This window comes from Trichosurus vulpecula, chromosome 1, assembly GCF_011100635.1.
Source record: "Trichosurus vulpecula isolate mTriVul1 chromosome 1, mTriVul1.pri, whole genome shotgun sequence".
NCBI lineage: Eukaryota > Metazoa > Chordata > Mammalia > Diprotodontia > Phalangeridae > Trichosurus > Trichosurus vulpecula.
The window spans coordinates 173,363,379-173,381,943 of NC_050573.1; positions in this window are offsets into that span (position 1 = coordinate 173,363,379).

Here is an 18,565-nt window from a genome sequence, read left to right on the forward strand (position 1 = left end):
TAGATCAGACAGTTCTGCAGAGGCATTAAACTAAAATGGCATAGCAAGATCAATTGTTATTGTAATGCACTCTCTCATAAAAACACACTGAGTCCCTGAGGAATGGCAGGTGTGGGGAGGAGCTGGGGAAGGAATAGCGTGCACACACTTACATTAAAATGGTAGCGAGGCACACATATAAGAAACCTATGTGGCCAAGACAGCTCAGAATGTTGAGGCAGTAGGGCTTCGATGTTTTTTCTCTGGAGTGTCTAAACAGCATTCACCATAAGTCACAGGAGAGTTGATAGATGAGGCTTCTCCAAAGGCATGCATGCTTGGTTAGATGGATCCACTCAGTGCTGGTATAGACTGGCTCCTCACCTGGCACAGCTGATGCGGGGCTGGACCTGTCAGGTTGCTTGGTAGACGGGCTAGCAAGGAAGGTCACCGAGTGATTGGACTAGCTTTTCGCAGAGCGTGCATAGTATCTCAGCTCGTTGGGTTGTTCAGCTGGACTGCCTGAGCAGCCATAGTCTCAACTTCCTCCAGCTTCTAGCTCAGCAAGCTATTACTGTACTCCTTACAACAGAACTGCTGCTGTGCTCTTTCATCCCAGGCGGTGACCTTGAATCTAGGTTTGGCTGATGCCTCAGCTCTTTGGCTCTTTCAGGGCCTTGACTCTGAAGTTTGTCACTTCCCAGGCAAGAGGTGAGAAAGGCATTCTCTCCTTTTTAACAGTTCTTCCTGGTTCAGAGGAGGCTTCTCTTAGTGAGGTACCTCATCCTTACTTATATAACAATAATAGCTTGCATTTATATAGCACTTTAAGGTTTGCAAAGCACTTTACACATATCTCCTATAATCATCACAACAACCCTGTGTTCAGTCATTTTTCAGCCTTGTCCAATTATGGGGGTTTTCTTGGGAAAGCTACTGGAGTGTTTTGTCATTTCCTTCTCTTGCTCATTTTACAGATGAGGAAACTAAGGGAAACAAGAGTAAAGTGACTTGCCCAGGGTCACATAGCTAGTAAGTGTCTGAGGCCAGATTTGAACTCAGGAAAATGAGTCTTCTTGATTCCAGGCCAGGCACTCTATCCACTATGCCAAGTAGCTGCCCAAACCTGTGAAGTAGGTCCTGTTATTATCTCATTTTACATACGAGGAAACTGGTCCAGAAAGAAGGGTCCGGGGTCACATAGCTAAGATATATTGTAATAGAGGCAGAATCTGAACACAGGCCATCCCAGCTCCTAAACCAGCATTCTACCCATTACATTCTGCCTCTTAAAGCTCTGTCCCATGCTGAAGTATCATGAAAATGGGTCCAGCCTTTCTGGAGGAAGACTGTCTTATTCTCCATTTTTTTTTTTTGGAGAGGGGAAGGCAGGGCGGTTGGGGTTAAGCGACTTGCCCAAGGTCACACAGCTAGTAAGTGTGTCAAGTGTCTGCGGCTGGATTTGAACGCAGGTCCTCCTGGCTCCAGAGCCGGTGTTCTACTCATTGCGCCACCTAGCTGCCCTTCTTATCCTCCTTATGTGGTAGAAATATCCCAAACCAAAGAACTAGTTTATGTTAAAAACAACAGTAGCTGCATCTTACAATTATATGATTTTTTTTAAACTTAAAAAAGTAAAAAAAAAAAGTGTTTTCTCAATTCTTATTCTGGCTTCATCATGCCTCTCTAGGCTTGCTGACTCAGCTCCATTGGTTTTCTCTGCCATGCCACAGAAACCTCTTTATTCTGTAATCTCACTGTACCCTAGGGGTACTTCTCATATTGGAAGTCTCCTTGATAGGGTTGAGAAGAAATACTTTAAAATCATAGGATGTGTCTGCCCTTGCCAAGCAATGTGGAAAATTATTTACGAGGATACACAAATCTTTCTTTCCTAAGCATTATTTGCTGATTATTGTCATCTTGTGAGGAGCGAATTAACCTATTGCTTTTGTAATGGGTGTTTATAAAGACTCTTAGAAAATTTTTTATCGATGAGAGAAATGATTATTAATAACCAATAATTTGGGGAGATTCAGAGTTCTCATTCTTCTAAAGTCCTGATTTTAAAAAGTCAAAAGGTCAGTCTCTTGAAGGCCATTACTGATAATGACATTGAATCAACTCTCCTCAATCTTGGTCAGATCCCACCTAACCTTACCAGGAATTTAATCTAATGTGAGGAAGCCCATTATGTTCTACTCAAGCTTGAATGGAGACAAATCCTTTTGTCTAGATAGCCCAAGGCTTCCGGTGGGATGGTCTAAGTATAGAGACAGTTTCTCTGTCCAAGGGTAACATGATATCACTCTCAGCCCCTCATTTTAATACAGTGCACCTCCCATTGTGTTCTCCAGTCAGAGTTGATTGCCACCCCCTCAGGAACATCTACCTCCTCTTTGAAGGGTATATAAACTGTGAGCCCGCCATGATTGTCTTTGGTCTAAGGGAGATAGCCAAATGACCATCCTCTTATTAGTAACGTGTTGCTCTTATTAGCAAAATGCCTAAATTACCCAGAAACTATGTCTTTCAGACCTTCTTAATTGCCACATGAGACAGAGTCTGGTAAGGTAATAGGGAAAGTATGAGGCCCAGCATCTTCTAACATGCTTAGATTTCTTGCTCTTGAAATTGTATGTGATTTTAAGGTTTGTAAGCAGTGTGCATGTCGTCTCATATTATCCTTACAATAACCATGGGAGGTAAGTGCTATCATTATCTCCCTCTTAGGGATCAGACATCTGAAGCTGAGAGCTATTGTGAGTGATATGCCTAGGGTTGCCGGGTTTGAAAGCAGGATTTTGACTCAGGTCTTCCTAACTACAAGCCCAGTGCTCTATCCACTATGACAGCTAGCTGTTTGCATGTTGTTCCTTTCTAGAACCTAGGAACAGAAAGATTACTGTGACTGGGAGCTTTTAGGGGTGAGGGGAGAGGAGTCCTAAAGACAAAGTCAAGGATAAACTCAGACATATATTCTGAAGAGCTACAGTAGCCAAGATGGAAAACATGGAGCTGAAATGGGACCAGGGGTTATAATAGGGAACTTGGAGTACTATGGGACCAGCAAGATGGGAATGTAAGACAGAGTGCTGTGAAACTTCAGCAGTTGGTAAGAAAGGGCCTGGAAACTGATCCCAGCCCCAGATGGCCCCCACCCCACTTTTTCCCTGATTATTTGCAGAGGGGGTTCCCTTCTCCTTATGATCATTTGATTAGTCTAAAAGTTCTTAATCTTTTTTTTGTGTCAAAGTTTGTAAGTGCATAAAATAAAGTACATAGGATTACAAAGGAAATCATTCATGCTGACACACATGCATGCATGCACACAAAGATACATATACACATACACACATATATGAAGTTTACTGATTCCAGGTTAAGACCTCCACCTCCACTCTCATTAGTCCAAGTGGATGATACTGAGCACCCATACTAGAGAAGGATAGGGAAGACTGTGGAGGTGAAAGGATCAGAGAAGGTGGTCAGGAGTATCAGAGGGGAGAACTATCATCTTTATCCCAGATGTTCCAACAGCCTTTGTGCAGTTTTAAGTTTTAATAAGTTCAGAAGTACAAATGCTACAAACTTACAAAAACGTCATTTGAAAGTCTATTTAAATTTCTTTTATATTTTTTATTTAGTTTTGTGAATTAAACATTTTTAATTTAAAAATTTTTTAATTAAAATTTTTAAAAATTTAATAAAATTTAAATTTTAACTAAGCAGGATATTTGTGTATGCAAGTTTCTGGATAATACTTTCTCAGACTGGTGGATCTTGTTTGGCCCTCCCCAGTCACCTAATCTGTGTGCACTAGACTTTTTCTTGTGGGGTCATGTCAGAATTGTCCTGTAGGCATCAAAACCTCATTCTTCAGAGGATCATAAGGCTAGAATTACAAACATGATCATTTCAGTCACTGAGTAATAGCTGATTGAAATTTATATAAAGTTTGAAAACTAATGTCTGATGTATAGCACAGAACAGTAATTATGCTGACATTTAATAAGAAAAACAAATATTTTTAAAATTTGAATAACCTTTCAAATGTTTTTTGTAAGTTTGTAGCATTTATACTGAGGGATTTATTAAAGCTTAAAACTGCACTAAGACTTTTGGAATACCCCGTGGTATCCAATTTTTTTCTACAGTCTTGTTAGATCTTTTCACGATTATTTACAGTTTTAATAAATTATGTGACCACTAAAAATCAATCATCTAAGACCTATGCATAAGGTTAGCGGACTGGGAGCGAGCAGACTTCCCAAATGCAAAATAGGTTGTAAGAGCCAAATTGAAATTACCATGATTTTAATATTTTAGAACAATGATCCATTTCTTTTCCCTTAAGCTAAATTTCAAATTGGGCTGGCATTGTACTGAAGGCTCGGCAATCTTGGATTAATGTAGAAATTTAGTAGTCTAAGAGTTCATATTTATGAACCCTTTGGTGACTAGTGGGCATGCCAAGGCCTTTCAGAAAGCCAGAGCATATACCCTTTGGTGGAGCCATTTGCCTGAGGCTTGAGGGTAGCACCACTTGGCGGCCAAATTATTTACTACACCTCCTTGCTGATGAAATTAGTTAATGAGACTGACTGCCTTTTCTGTAGGTTGAAGAAAGCAAGGAAAACAAGTCAGTCATGAACAGCTGTTGCGGCTGTAACAATGGAGACACCCATCAAGTATATACCTTGCCTGCACTTGTCACATTTTTCAAATTTTATTAATGAATCATGCCCTTCTTCCCTAAAACTGATGCGGTATGTGTAGGCACTGATTCTTTGTCCTCTTCATAGCCCCTTGAGGTTATTAGAAACAGTCAGTCAGTCAATAAGCATTTATTAAACACTTACTATGTGCCAGGCACTGTGCTAATCATTGAGGATACAAAGAAAGGTCCCTGCTGAAAAGAAGCTTGAAATGTAGTGAGGGAGGCTTTGGTACAGCAGGTGAATGCTGGACTTGGAATTGGGAAAATCTGTGTTCAAATCTAGCGCAAGACATTTATTAGCTGGGTGACCCTGGGCGAGTCACTGAACGGCTCTTTGCCTCAGTTCCCCCCACTGTAAGATGGGCATAACAATAGCATCTATCTCACATGGTTATTATGTGTATCAAATAAGATAATATTTATATAGTGCTTAGTACAGTGCCTGGTACACAGCAAGTATCTAATATTCCTTTCATATAAATATAAATATATACATATATACTTTCAATGATTTTATATATAAATGCTTATCCCTTTCATATATATTTATATACATATACACTTTCAGTGATATAAATAAATACTTGTTCCTTTCACACACATATATATTTTCAATGATATATATTTAAATGCTTGTTCCTTTTACACGTATATAGGTTCGGTGATACATATTATTTGTTCCTTTTGCACACATATATAAATACTTTTTTTTAGATATGCATATATATGAGTTTACACACACGCACACACACACACACACACACACACACACACACACACACAGACATACATACATACTGTGGTAGGTGAAAGATGACTGAAGAAACAACGGTTTGAACTTCCAAGCATTTTGATTTATTAATCAATACATGACAATTGCTCAACAAAATCAGGACCAGGCCCCTTTCTCAGCTTAGGGCTGGACTCCAAATACAAGGGGAGACAGATTTTTATACATTAAAAACCAATTAATCAAATAAGGCCAATAGGAAACAATACAACATTAGTTAATTTGATTTCTAATTGGATGAAAGATTAGGGACTTTTCAAGTTGGGAGGGGGAGAGTGAACAGATGGGATTCCATGAAATCAGAAAAAGGTTTCTCACTCCTCCCAAGTGTCAGTAAGCAATTAAAGGAACATGGAAATAATAACTGATTGATCAGAATGGGGCTGGTTTTCTCATAAGACATAAGGGTTGCTTGAGATGTACAATTGTGAGAAAACTCTTTGCATCAGACTTCAGATCTGACTAGGTTTCTGGTCAGTAAAACCTAGGTCCTTAGTTAATCGTCTCTAAATAGCAGGTGGAGATGGTCCAGTTTAGTCATGCAGGACTAGGTTCAAACAATACAATAAGGTTTTATCACAGTTCCCACAACTGAATATAGTTTTCTCACAAGACAGAAATTGGACTAGACCCATAACTGAATAGAAAAGGAACTGAAGTAACTCCAGAACTGCTAAGTCACAAGATGGAGTCAGTGTGTCTCACATTATTCCCACAATTAACCACTTGCTGTCCTAATCCCCTGTATATATGTGTGTATATCTATATATCTGTCTATAGAGAGAGGTAGGTAGATAGATATAAAGTTGAGGTAATCTCAGATGGAAGACACTAAGATTGAGGAGGACAGGGAAAGGCTTTTTGTAGAAGGTGGGGTTTTAGATGAGACTTAAAGGAAGCCAGGGAAGCCAGGTGGTACAGTGGATAGAGCACTGGGCCTGAAGTCAGGAAGACTTGTCTTCCTCAGTTCAAATCTGGCCTCAGACACTTACTAGCTATGTGACCCTGGGCAAGTCACTTCACCCCGTTTGCCTCACTTTCCTCATCTATAAAATGAGCTGGAGAAGGAAATGACAAATCATTCCATTATCTCTGCCAAGAAAACCCTAAATGGGGTCATGAAGAGTTGGGCATGACTGAATAATAACAACAAAGGGAGCCAGGAGGCAGAGATGAGGAGGGAGAGATCCTCAGGCATGAGGGACAGCAGTGAAAACACTCAGTTGGAGTGTCTGCTCAGAGGAACATCAGGGAAGTCAGTGTCATTAAATCACAGAGTACAGAGGAAGAGGGGTATAAGGGATAAGAAAATTGGAATGGCAGGAAGAAGCCATATTATGAAGGGCTTTGAACTTCAGAAAGAGAACTTTGTACTCGATCCTGGAGGCAATAGGAAAACATCTCATCTCCATTTTATTATATATGTAGAAACTGAGAGCCTTAAAGGAGATGTGGTTTTCTTAGGGTCTTATGATAAATAGCCAAGATTAGACTAGAATCACAGGAAGATAGATCTAGAGATGGCATGGATAGTAGGGGCCACCTAGTACAAGGTGAGAAAACAGAAACGCAGGTTGCTTATGTGACTATACAGGTATTAAGCAGATCACATGATCTGAATCTACAGCCTCTGACTCTGTTGTTATTCAGTTGTTTTTTCAGGTGTTTCAGTCTCATGACCGCATTTGGGGTTCCCTTGGCAGAGATACTGGAGTGGTTTGCCATTTTCTTCTCCAGCTCATTTTACAGATGAAGAAAATGAGACAAACACAGTTAAGTGACTTGCCCAGGGTCACGTAGCTAGAAAGCATCTGAGGTCGGATTTGAACTCAGATCTTTGTGACTCCAGGCCTGGCACTCTATCTACTGAGCCACCTAGCTGCCCTTCTAGCTAGTTCTATTTTCACTGTACCACACTACCTCCTGGCCCCCATCTCAGTTCTATACTTTTCCCACTCATTTGAGTAGGTCGTTGTAATATTAAGCAAAGTGGGACTTTTTTTTTACTGCTTTCTCTTTTGGAATACTAAGGCAATCAAGTGCCTTTAATGAGTCTTGCCTTTGTTTCAATCAAGAGTCTTTGATTGAATCAGAAGTCTTTGATAACGTGCTTAAGTCACAGGAAGGCCTAGGTCACATGGGTTTGAGTTGCATGGTTGCGAGGCCCTGTGACCCTGAGAAGGGTATCTATGATCTGAGGTTGGCGTTTTGTTTTGGGGCTCTCACTCACTGGAAGAGTGTTGCGTGATTTGATCAGACGAGACTCTGGGTAGCTGTCACAGAGCCCCCTGGCTTTGAAAACCCAGCTGTTGATGCTTCTCTCTCTGGTAACTCTATGTATTGCTATAGTTAGATGGTTAGAAGCCTGTCTACTGGTTTGTGTTTATTTGTTCTGTTTATATAATGTATCTTTGTAATTTCTGTTTGTGTTTTCCCTGAAGTTCAGGGTACTGGCCTTTTGCCCTGAACTAAGTGAATGATACATGTATGTTTAATTGAAGTAAGATTGTAAATTCCTTAAAGTTGCTTTCCTTAGAAAAGTAGATCAAAGAACCTGTGCCAGCAGCCCTCCTGTGTGCTCTTGTTGTTGGTCTTTCACCTCCACAGCAGCTGCTGGTGACATTGTTGTTACAGTTGTCTACAGGGCTTCTCAAACTTTTTCCACTCACGATCCCTTTTTGAGTTTCAGCAGCATTAGTTGGTTGTGTGGCTGAAGGGCATGTGCAGTACAAAGTGCACATGCTTTGTGTTCAGAACCAAGGCCGCAGTGAAATTGTACCATGCAACATGGGCAAGCGCTGCTAGATACACCTTGGATTCATTTCCTGATTGATTCTGAATTAATTTTTGGTCAGCGCATGTTCAGAAAACTTTTACTGTTGCCAAATTTTTCACGACTCCATATGTCATAACCTACAGTTTAATAGGTACAGGAGGAGGTCCCCCTTTCTATATATATGAAGCCCTACTAAATTGGAGGTGGGCAGAAAACTACCAGTTGGAGATGTCCCTGGTGATCCCATCTAAGCAAACCTATATGTGAACCCTAAATGGTTTCTGAAAAGCAAAAATTAAAAATAGATTTCTAGGTCTTTGCAGGCTAATTGTAATTAGTAAGAAGGAACAATATGGATAAGGGCAGTGGATAGAATGCCTGGCTTGGAGTCAGAAACACCTGAGTTCAAATCTGGCCTCAGATACTTAGTAGACGTGTGACCCTGTTTGCCTCAGTTTCCTCATCTGTAAAATGAGCTGGAGAAGGAAATGGCAAACCACTCCAGTATCTTTGCCAAGAAAACCCCAAATGGGGTCACCAAGAGTCTGAAACAACTGAACAACAACAAACAACAGCTATGTGTGTGCAATTAGAGAAAAAGTTTTCAGTGATTTTGCTAATAGGATCATAAAAAGGCAGAAGTCCTTACTTTAACAGAAACTCCCTTTTCCTGCCTCACCCAGGAATTTCTCACTTCTCAAGCTCCTTTATTGAGAACCAGCTGAAGCAAATAAGCCTGTACTCTCCAGCTCAGTGAGAGTCTGCTGAGGGGTGGGGGTCTGGGGTGGGGTGGGGTCATTTGAAACCTGGTAACTCCCAAGGAGACAGGGAAATTGTTTGGCCTCAGCTGCTCTGTGACTATTTTCATAGCAGTGATGGGTAAAAATATTCTCATTGTTCTATCAGATCGTGCTGTGGATGGATGGTAAGAATGAATGAATGTATAACTTTTTGGCCTGGGTCACTCCATTTGAAAACAAAGTTGATTGCTGTAAACCTTAGGTGATCTCTGAAGATTGCCTGACTCAATACTCGCCTTCCTTCACAGTTTTCCAGCTGAATGCTTTAGGGGGAGAAATAATCTTACTCAGAATCTTTGATCTCATGTCATCATTCCTAGCACAAATATTTGTAGAGTGAGCTTCCTTCTCAGTTCTAGGTCAGCATTTCCTAAACTATTCCATGGGACCCTGATAATCCCCACAGTGGGTTGAAATAGAAGTTTTGTTAGAATATGTTGCTAGTAGTAATAGTTTCCCAGATGTTGGAGGAAGATGAGAAGTTCTCTCTACCCTGAGTCCAAGAAGAGAGGGAAGAAGTGGGGTGAAGTTTGGGTGAGGGAAGGGGTCTTTTGTCTCTAGATCAGAGCAGTAATTAGGAAGTCTGGCAACTTCAGTGAGGGAGAGGGTAAGAGCTGTCAGTCAGTCAATAAACATTTATTAAGCACCTGGGCATGTAAAGAAAAGGTAAAAGATAGTCCCTGCCCTCCATAAGCTTATAATCTAATGGGAGAGGCAACCTGCAAAGACCTAAGCTATACATAAGATTTGTTGTTGTTCAGTCATGTCTGTTCAGCTTCGTGACCCCTTTTGGGGTTTTCTTGGCAAAGATACTGGAGTGCTTTGCCATTTCCTTCTCCAGCTCATTTTACAGATGAGGAACTGAGGCAAACAGGGTCCAGTGGCTTGCCCAGGATCACACAGCTACTAAGTGTCTGAACTCAGGAAGATGAGTCTTCTTGACTCTAGGCCCTGTACTCTATCCACTGCCCCACCTAGCTGCATATATAAGATAAATAGAAAATAATCAACAGAGGGAAGGCACTAGAACTAAGAGACATTAGGAATGGTTTCCTATAGAAAGCTGGGACTTGAAGAAAACCAGGAAAGCCAATCGTTGAGATGAAAAGAGAGAGTATTCCAGGCATGGAGGACAAGCAATGAAAATTCCCAGAGCCAAGAGACAAACAGCATTGTCTTATTCAAGGAACAGCAAAGGGACTAGCGTGTCTGTGTGTGTGTGTGTGTGTGTGTAGCTGGGTGAAAGAAGACTGGAAAGGTATGTGTGTGCATGTGGGGTGGGAAACCTAAGTTATGAGTGTCTTTGAACACCAAACTGAGGATTATATGCTTGATCTTGGTGGTAATAGGGAGTCACTAGACTTTATTTAGTAGTGGGAAGAGTGACACAATTAGACCTATGCTTTAGGAAAATCTCTTTGCTGGCTGAGTGGAGGATGGACCCGAGTGGGGAGAGACTTGAGGCAGACAGACCCAGCAGCAGGCTATTATAATAGTCTAGGTGTGGGGTGATGAGGGCCTGTAACTGTTCCTAGCAGCTGTTGTGGGAGTGTAAGGCCAATAACACCAGCACTCAGAAGGGCTGCCCGCATAGGTTCTTTGATTTGCTTTTCTAAGGAAAGCAACTTAAAGGGGTTTATAATCTTACTTTAATTAAACATACACATATCATTCACTTAGTTCAGGGGGATAAACCAGCACCCTGAACTTCAGAGCAAATAAAAACAGAAATTACAAACAGAGAAAATATAAACAGAGCAAATAACACAAATCAACAGGCTTCTAGCTATCTGACCAAAGCTATACATACAGTTACCAGAGAGAGAAGAGCCAACATCTGGGTTTTCAAAGCAGGTGGGGGGGCACTCCTTAATAGCTACCCAGAGTCTCCACACCAACACTCTTCCCTGTATGTCGCTCATAAATATATATATGTTTACATAGATGTATGCATGTGTGTATATATATATACACATATATGCAACATGCAGGAAAAATAAGAAACAATAAACAAGAATTAAGAGGGGTTGCAAAAGACTTCCTATAGAAGATAGGATTTGGAGAACTTGAAGAAAGCCAAGAAAGCCAAGAAAGGTGGAGATGAAGGAGAATATTCTAGGTCTGAGGGATAGCAGAGAGACAGGGTGTTGAGTTCACAGAACAGCCAGGAGGCCAGCTTCACTGGATTGAGTACTTCTGGGGCAAAGTGTAAGAAGACTGGTAAAGTAGGAGGGAGCTAAGTAATGAAGGGCTTTGAATGCTAAACAGAATGTTTGTATTTGTTCTTGGAGGCAAAAGGGAGCCAAGTAAGATAGAGGTGAAGTTTTTCAGTCATTCTTCAGTCATGTCCAATTTTTCATGGCCCTATTTGTGTTTTTTTTTTTTTTTTGGCAGATACTACAGTGGTTTGCCGTTTCCTTCTCCAGCTCATTTTACAGAGGAGGAAACTGAGGCAAACTGGGTTAAATGACTTGCCCAGGGTCACAAAGCTATTAAGTGTCTGAGGCTGGATTTTGACTCAGAAAGAGGAGTTTTTCTGACTCCAGGCCCAGCCCTCTGTCCACTGTGCCATTTAGCTGCCCCCAGCCACTTTGAATAAGTACTACCTTTGGGTTCTTTGTTGTCTACAGCATTCAACTGGGAAACAGATATAAAAGGAGACAATGTCTGTGGTCTGTGCCATATTGTCTTTTACTATTGAATCCAGAACTGAATGTTGAATTTCTTCCCTCTGCTGGGTTTATTTAGTTGGATGTTGAGGTATGAGATGGATTTTTTTTTCAGCCCACCAGAAAGCAAAATATATTTGACATCACGTTGCTGATAACGTAACATTTTACATTAAGAAATATGTTCTCAGAAAACAAAATGTAATTATGTTCATATACTCCATGTTAATCTAGCTAAAATGGATCAGTAGCTATTGGCTGGTTTTGTTCTCTCCTTCTTTTCCCTCCTATCGTCCTACCTCCAGGCAAGCCAGAAGTATCAAAAATTAGGCCAACTAGCCCCTGCAGGCAATACTCCCAAGTATGGCCAGGAGTGTTGCCCAGCCAGATTAAAATATAATTGAGAAATATTTAACAAAATAAATAAAAATACAATATTACGTATATAATGTTAATATGAGGTTTTCGAAGTCAGTATGCAAGTCATAGGGATCCTCATATAAGGTTTATGTAAGGTTAATGGCCTCTGTTTCTATTTGAGGTTGTGGGTGCTGAGGAAGGCCATACCCCATGCCTGGAATTTACTCCTTCATTATCTTTCTCTATTGAAATCCTCCTCCTTTACTATTCAGGTCTGGTGTCATTACCTCCATTAAGCCTTCCTTAATTCTAATTCCCTCCCATATCGTTTCCCCTACCCGACTGAAAGTGATTTCTCCTTTTTTAATTTTCTTAGAGCCCTTTACCTACCTAGATCTTTGTCCAGATCATAGTCCACACTGAAGCATTTATTTGTGTATATATCTGACTTCTCTCTCTCATCCCTCTCAATTAGATTGTAAACTCCTTGAGGGCCAATACTGTGACATTTTATTTCTGCATCCCTAGCTCCTGGAAAAGTATCTAGCATATAATAGGGGGTTGATAAATTCTCGTTCAATTTAAGTGGGCTTGTTCAGCCTGCGGTACATTCTCTAGAAATGAGAAAACCTTGGAAATTGATGCCAGAAGCTCCTTTCTAAATGTTGAAATGAAAATGGTACCTCACACTTCAGTGTGAGGCCTGGGCTTGAGATTGCAAATTAGTGCTTGGCCCCTAGCTCTCTCAGCAGGAGCTTCCAAGAGCTTTTCTGTGTGCAGAGTAGTTAAGAAATGGAATTTCATTGTCTTGAAAGCTTTGTCCAATCTTTTATTAAATTCTTGAACCCCTGAAGCCTCAGTTAATCCAGCACTATCGACACTATAATAGCTTCATCACAGTTTTCTTAACTCAACTACCTTTTGCCATGACATGATAGGTACTAGATTCTCTGCTTTACCTGTATTCTAAATTCAGATTTTATACAGGATGCCAGCTGAAAGCTGACCTAACTTAAACATACACATACATATGCATACACATGTACACACGTAGACATATACATAACACATGCACACACATATTTGTTGTTCAGTAGTTCAGTTATGCCTCTTTGTAACCCCCATGGACTTTATGTCCATAGGATTTTCTTGGCAGATACTGGAGTGGTATGTGAGTGTGTATGTATGTATGTATGTATGTATGTATCAGAGTCAAAGTCAGGTAAAGGGCACTGAAGGTGATGAGGACCTGGTTCATAATTTTATTAGTCACCCTTTTTCTACATGGCAAAAATCATAGTGTAGCTTTGTACTTGAGCCTTGCAAAGATCCTCGATGCTTGTAGCAAAGTTTTATGCTATTATCCTGTATGTAACAGTCCCATGGGTGAGCCTGTGAGTGTATGCTGAAGGATGAGAGCAGCACCTCTTACATATGAACATACCAACTCCATCCTCAGCCAGCTACTGGCTTGTATCCTTATTGATTTTCTTACATCAGGCTCCAAGGAGATTAAGGACTCATTTCTCACACAGAAGTTTCTCATTGGTTAATTGATTAGCTACAAGAAATGGCATGCTAGAGCCAGTTCATACCTGCTCATGAGACCTGATTGTTAAATTTTCAGTGTCAGTCGATAAACCAATATTAGTCTTCTACTATATGACAGGCACTGTGCTAAGTAAGCACTGAGGGTATAAAGAAAGGAAAAAAGCAGTCTCAAGGAGCTCATGGTCTAATGGGGGAGATAACATGCAAACAACTATGGACAATCTCTCTCACTCTCTGTCTCTTTCTCTTTACACGTACACACAGAGGATATATAAATACACACATCTCTCTACGTAAATATATAAATTAGATATGCATTTATAAGTAAATATAAATGTATACAAATACATAAGTGTGTGTGTGTGTGTGTGTGTGTGTGTGTGTGTGTGTGTATGGCAGCAGCTGGTGCGGTCAATAGAGCACCAGGACTCAGGAAGGCCTGTGTTCAAATCCGGCCTCGGACACTAGCTGTGTGACCCTGGGCAAGTCAATTAACCCTATATGCCTCAGTTTCCTCATCTGTAAAATGAGCTAGAGAAGGAAATGGCCAATCAGTCCAGTATCTTTGCCAAGAAAACCCCAAATGGGGTCATGAAGAATTGGACATGACCGAAATGACTGAACAACTATACATGTATGTGTGTATACACACATACACACACTATATATACATTTATGTGTATATATATGGAGAGAGACAAACACACACCTATACATACACACACACACACACACACACACACACACACATGCACATACACATACTTTTTCTTTTATTTTTTGGATCCCCAGATGTTAAACATTCACCAGCACACTCCTGGCTACAGCTTTGTTGTAGACTTGGGCCAGGCCCTGCTGCAATCTCCATTGACACCTGATTCCTATAGATAAATAAGTCCCCCAGGGTGTTGGGCATAGGAAAAAATTGAACTTGGTGGGAGGAGATAAACAGTGTAGTATAAAGGATCTATTCTAGGATAACTGTGGGACTGGAAAAAGCATAGTGCGTCCTTGCACTGACTACTACTGTTATTGGCTCTGGTTTCCCTTTGTCTGTCAAAGGTGCTATCTCCTTTCCATTACCTCAGGTTTGTAATCTCATTGTTGTACTGAACTCAGTCTCCTAACCAGTTGCCAAGTCTTGCTATTTCTACCTTCACAACATCTTTCCCATCCGACCTCTTTACTCCACGCACATAATTATTGCCATAGTTAAGGCTTCCATTGCCTTTGGCTTCGATTACTACAACAGTACTTGGAGATGGTTGTGATTTTCATCTGTACATGTGAGATTCTATATGTTAATAAAACACTGGCTGTTTTGAGACTTTAATGTATGGCACTAGGGAAGCAAGTATAGAGATATTGCTTGTTCCCCCTCAGAAACCGTAGTGAACTGTTCTGATTTTTTTTTTTAATGCATCCCTTCCTATTTGCTAGGGATGTCAAATTTAAAATGGGGGAAATGTATAACCAGGCTTGTCTGGGCATGGACAGTTTGCCAAACATGGAGGTGCCCACAAGGGGCCTTTGGAGCAGTTCCACATTCCCTAATATGGAGGCTTCTAAGTCCCCTATCTCAAGGGTTGGGGTAGCCTCCTTTGACTGTCTGTCTTCATCTTTAAAACTGATACTGAGTGGGTTGCCCTTTTTGGTCATTTTGCTATGTGGGGAGCATAAAGACCATGGTTCATCCATAGCATGAGTGCCATGAATAGAATCAGTGACAGGGGAGGGACTTCCTTCCACTTTCTTTGCCTTTTTTACCCCAGCCCCAAGAAATGGGTTTAGAGTTGTTTGTTTCCGTATTGTGTCCTTTATCCTTCCCAGGTTCAGGTACCAGCAGTGATTCCTCACTGGACCCAGCAGTTGGAGCCATGGTGACCTTGGAGCCAGGATGGGCTGGGATAGCCAGCCAGCCTGGCATGGAAGCCCTGAGATGCGAGGGTGTTTGGGACATGATCCTGGTGGGGCGCAGTGAGGGGATTTGGACTCAGAACTGGGACTATGCTCTATAGGAACCAAGCTAAGTTAGGAAGCTAATCCCTTTCCCCTCACCAAAGACTGAGGTGGTACAAGGAGGAGGTGGGGATTGTGCCTCCTGCATGTTGGGGAATAAGTTTATGTATTTGTTATTATACTCTTTGAAGTAAATATTCATTAGTTAAAGTTAACACAACTATCAGTGATTAAATGGACCTGAGGTGCAGGGGAGTCCCCTCTACACTCGAGGGAACACCTTTATTTGGGGATAAAGCTATTTGCAGAAAGCCTAGATTCCCCCCAGTCTCTTTGAAGGTACCAGGGATCCTTGGGGGAGGGGTAAAATCCAACACATCTGGCCTTCAGGCTGTGGGGGTCAGAGTGGTGGGCTGTGTTGTATATTTACAGATGAGGAAACTGAGGCTGAGAGAGGTTATGGCTTGCCCAAAGTCACAGATATAGCAAGTACCAGACCTAAAGTTCTGACTCCAAATCAAGTCTTCTTTCTGTTACAACACACTACCTCATCATGGTATCTCTGGTTAAGTATAACGGACCTTCTGACATCTGGGGTTCAGCTTCTACTGTCAGTCAGTCAATAAAGATTCATTAAATGACTGCTATGTGCCAGGCACTGGGCTAAGCATTAAGGTTACAAATAGGGAAAAGAAAGACAGTCCCTGATGTCAAGGAGCTTGCAATCTAATAGGGGAAGACAGCACAGGAAAAGAAGCTGAAAAGGGGGTGGGGAGAAGAAGGTGCTAGGCATGAAGGAGAAGTCCAAAGAAATCCAAGAGTATAGCTGGGTGGGAAATTAAGAGATGGTTGGACTAGGCCCCCTCCTCAATGGTGCTTTTGGAGTTCATGGCTCCTCTGTCCAATCAGAGGGGCAGATGAGGTGTGAATACCAAGGCAGATAGGATCTTTCAGGATGAAGAGACTTCCCAATGATGAAGTTCTATGTGAGGCGGGGAGGGTGTTCAGCTTTAGACAAAGGCTCAGGGGCTGCGCATTCTGAAGAGCCAAGTTTCAAGCCGAGGGGGCAGAGGGGGGAGGGAACAAGCATTTATTAAATATCTACTAAGTCCCGTGCACTGTGCTAAGCTCTTCACAAATATCGTCTCATTGGATCCTCACTGCAACCATGTGACCTAGACACCATTGTTACCTCATTTTATACCTGAGGAAACTGGACCAGGACATAAATCATTTGGCAGAAAATGGAAATTGTGTAATAGCCAAGGATCCCAGAATGTATCACTTTGGTTCACATGATTAATAGTGCTAGGACTAGAGGAAATTGGGGAGAAAAAAAATGACATTCCTGAAATTGGGGTCCATTTTTCTAAGGGAAAAGCCTGTTGGTAAAATCCTAGTGATTCATGACATGGGTTAGATTAGATCGAGACAGGAAGACTGAAAAGAGAAAGTGTTTCCTCTTCAAAGATCAGTCTTGGAAAGAGGAATGCAACCCCACTTTAAAGTTTAAAAAAGGTAAATGGTGTGTGTGTGTGTGTGTACTTTTATTACACATGTGTATATTTATTAACTAGTTTGGCCTTTCTTTTCCTTTTCCTCTCTCTATCTTGAATTTAAACAAATATTTATTTGATTGAGGAGAGGGTGGGAAAGATAGAGAGAATAATTGTACATATCACTTAAAAATATCTCTCAAGGAATATTTATTGAATTTAAGTGAGCTATTTAATAATGTATAGGGACAATCCTTAATTTAGCAAAAGTATTGAGAAATTACCGTGAAGGATAAAAAAGGGGTGATGAGAAACCAGTGTACATTTGGTATTCTCATCTTAGAATCTCCCTTTGTTTATTTCTTCATTATACAAAGGTTTTTAAAATATAATATATTTTGGTGCTTTTTATACCATAGTAATTTTTTGATCTCTTCTCACCTGACATAATGGTCTTTGTAGCAAAATATTAAGAAAAAGTGATGAATACCATGATTGTGTCTGATAATATATAAAACATTCTGTACTTGTGGGCTCCCCTTCCCCTCCCATTATTCCCTCCCCTCCTAAGAGGGGAGAAGTCTGTTTTCATCATTTATTTTCCATCACTAAGGTTGGTTATAGTACAGTGGAGTCACATCATATCCAGCATATCCAGGGATTAGGTTCTACAGTCAGCTAGTGTGGTAAAAATCTCATATAGTAAAAATAATCCTTGAAAATTCCTTAAATGGGTCATAAAGTACTGTGCTATCTTTTTAAACAGTTGTGTCTTAAAAGGTGATAGTGGCTTTTTAAAAGAAGGTGGTTTTTATCCCAGGTTAGTTGGATGTGAGATTGTTGCTATGGAAACCATTGAAAGTAAATTTTATATTTCACAACACCCTACCAAGCTACTGCTGATCAGGAGACAGTTGGGAACCGAGATTAGGATCACTGGATTGTAGATTTAGAGTTGGGAGGGACCTTGGAAGCTATTAAGTCCAAACCCCTCCTTTTACAGGTGAAGAATCTGACCATGAGAGAGGTTAAGGGGCTTGCCCAGGGCCACCCAGTTAGTGAGTATCTGAAAAAGGATTCAAACTCAGATCTTTCTAACTCCCGAGTCTGGTGCTTCAGGCACTGTACCACCATTTACACGCAATTTCTTTTACTCAAGCAGAAGGAAAAAAAAAACAACAGGCAAAAACTAAACTGGCAAGAAAATTGATAAGGTTGGGAGGAGGGCACTGGCCAATGAGGAAATGCCCTTGAAAAGGCTTCAAGGACAAGTGTGATTATGTTAGAAGACGATTACACCCCTGTCACTTATCTCTTTCTTATTCCTCACCTTGAGATAAGAAAGGATGTAAGGAAATCTAAGGAACATAGCAAGGACTTTGTAGCTGATCAGTTATTCTCAGGATGCCAGCCAAGGCTTTCCCTTTCATTAGGCCTACTTAATATACCATCTGGGGAGAAGGTG